Here is a 2,866-nt window from a genome sequence, read left to right as displayed (position 1 = left end):
TTTTTCTTGCTTAGAAGGACCATTAAGAAACATGGTACCCGCTGTTACCGGGTTAAACACTTCTCTAAACACACACACACACACACACACACACACACACACACACACACACACACACACAGACCGATGCTTAATTTACGATGTTTTTGTTTGTATCTATGTATATGATGTTTTGATAGCAATAAATATTTACTTACTAATCTACACACACACACACACACACACACGCGTACCCTTAGTGAATGAGGAGGGCGGGATGTCGTCCTCATACCAGTAACGATCGCCTCGCCTCAGGTGGTGGAACTGGCGACCAATCAAACAGCCAAACGTGGGCCCGACCAGCGCTCCACAGTTTGGCTTTTCCGCGAGTCCACCGGTGAAGAGATCCACATCATCCACATGCCTGGGAGATGGATGAGAGTTACCACATTGTTAGTAGAGGTTGTAGTAGTATTTGCAAGGCATTGTTAGTCTAGTGCAGGATAACAAAGGCCTTTCCCAATGTCTCCATCTTGAAGGGAAAGGCATCTTGTATTCTCAGGGCTAAAAAATATATAAGAAATTGTGTTAACAGAGAAATGTATGGGGGTTAAGATCACAGACTTAAGGCTTTGATACAAGGCTTCCTTAGTTATAAATCCCTTGTAGTTTCTTGGTGTTTTCCAGGGCAACGACATCACTGAGGTCTTGGAAGGAGACAGCTTTCAGGAGGCAGCTAACATTAACCTAGGACAGACCTGACCTAACCCACTACCTCCTTGCTATCATATTAAATCCATAAGAACTTAAGACTGTACATAACGGTCTGACAGCTAACATTAACCTGGGACAGACCTGACCTAACCCACTACCTCCTTGCTATCATATTAAATCCATAAGAACTGAAGACCTTACATAACGGTCTGACAGCTAACGTTAACCTTGGACAGACACAGACTAGCCGGAACACACTACAAACACTGCTTTCGGCTTCAGGGACATTCTCTAGTGCAGAACAACATAGGCATTTCCCAACAAGCAAACTGAAGCTACCAATACAAGGCTTCCTTACTTATAAATCCCTTGTAGTTTCTTGATGTTTTCCGGGCAACGACGTCACTCAGGCCTTGGAAGGAGGCAGCTGGGAGGCCGCAGAGGTGCCTCCAGCGGTTGTATCCAGCGATGCCGTGGTCACGCCCCTGCTGCAGGATCTGTGCCGCCAGGTCCAGGCCAACACCTGATAGATAGATAGATAGACACTGAAAGATAGAAAGAGATATATGACCAGCAATAGGTAATACACACACACACACACACACACACACACACACACACACACACACACACACACAGAGGAGGAGACAAGGACAAAGAAGAGGAGGAGGAAGAGGAGAGAAGAAGAGGAGGAGGAGGAGGAAAGCAAAGAGGAAAAAGATGCAGAAGATAAAGCAAAAGAGGAGGAGGAGGAGGAGGAGGAGGAAGAGAAAGAAGAAGAACAAGAACAAGAAGAAAAAGAGGAGGAGGAAGAACAAGAAGGTGATGCAGAAAAGGAAGAAGAGGAAGAAGAGGAGGAGGAGGAGGAGGAGGAGGAGGAGGAGGAGGAGGAGGAGGAAGAGAAAGAAGAAGAACAAGAACAAGAAGAAAAAGAGGAGGAGGAAGAACAAGAAGAAGAAGATGATGCAGAAAAGGAAGAAGAGGAAGAAGAGGAGGAGGAGGAGGAGGAGGAGGAGGAGAAAGAAACACAGACACACGTACACATCACACTAAATACACACAATAAAAATAAAATAATAATAATTCAAATAAAATGAAGAACAAAAAAATATAAAAATCCCCTATATACCCACCCCCACCATACCCCCATACCCACCAGTCTTAGCGTCCTCGAACATCTTGCTGGTCATGGCTTCGGAAATGGCCATGTCCTCGTTCTGGGCGTGGGAGCTGACCATCCCCTCAAGGATCTCGTCGAACTTGCCTCGCTCGTAAAGGTCGAAGGGTGCGTAGAAGGTGCTGGCAATGGGGCGTTCCTTGACCTTCTGACCCTGTGGCGGGGGAGGAAGAGGAGGAGGAGGAGGAGGAGGAAGAGGAGGAGGAGGAGGAGGAGGAGGAGGAGGAGGAGGAGGAGGAGGAGGAGGAAGAGGAGGAGGAGGAGGATGGTTGGTTAGCATGAGTGAATTTGAGAAGGAAGAGGAATAAGAGATGGAGTGGGTGGAGAGGAGGAGGAGGAGGAGGAGGAGGAGGAAAAGGAGGAGGAGGAAGAGGAGGAGGAGAAAGAGGAGGAGGAGGAGGAGGATGAGGAGGAGGAGGGTTGGTTAGCATGAGTGAATTTGAGAAGAAGAAAGAGGAATAAGAGGAGGAGGGGGTGAAGAGGAGAAGGAGGAGGAGGAGGAGGAGGAGGAGGAGGAGGAGGAGGAGGAGGAGGAGGACTGTTGGTTAGCATGAGTGAATTTGAGAAGGAAGAGGAATAAGAGAAGGAGGGGGTGGAGAGGAGGAGGAGGAGGAAGAAGAGGAGGAGGAGGAGGAGAAAGAGGAGGAGGAGGAGGAGGAGGAGGAGGAGGAGGACTGTTGGTTAGCATGAGTGAATTTGAGAAGAAGGAAGAGGAATAAGAGAAGGAGGGGGTGGAGAGGAGGAGGAGGAGGAAGAAGAGGAGGAGGAGGAGGAGGAGAAAGAGGAGGGGGAGGAGGAGGAGGAGGAGGAGGAGGGTTGGTTAGCATGAGTGAATTTGAGAAGGAAGAGGAATAAGAGGAGGAGGGGGTGAAGAGGAGAAGGAGGAGGAGGAGGAGGAGGAGGAGGAGGAGGAGGAAGAGGAGGAGGAGGAGGAGGAGGGTTGGTTAGCATGAGTGAATTTGAGGAGAAGAAGAAGAAGGAGGAGGAGGAGGAGGA

At 48.8% G+C, this 2,866-nt stretch overlaps 1 pseudogene; it reads right to left on the bottom strand.

The window, feature by feature from the left end:
- Nucleotides 1-379, bottom strand: part of LOC126990068 (peroxidasin homolog) — a 28,079-nt pseudogene extending 27,700 nt beyond the window's left edge.
- Nucleotides 380-2,866: the final 2,487 nt, after the last annotated feature.

This window comes from Eriocheir sinensis, unplaced genomic scaffold (genome assembly GCF_024679095.1).
Source record: "Eriocheir sinensis breed Jianghai 21 unplaced genomic scaffold, ASM2467909v1 Scaffold144, whole genome shotgun sequence".
NCBI classification, from domain to species: domain Eukaryota; kingdom Metazoa; phylum Arthropoda; class Malacostraca; order Decapoda; family Varunidae; genus Eriocheir; species Eriocheir sinensis.
This window is presented reverse-complemented; position numbering and strand designations above follow the sequence as displayed.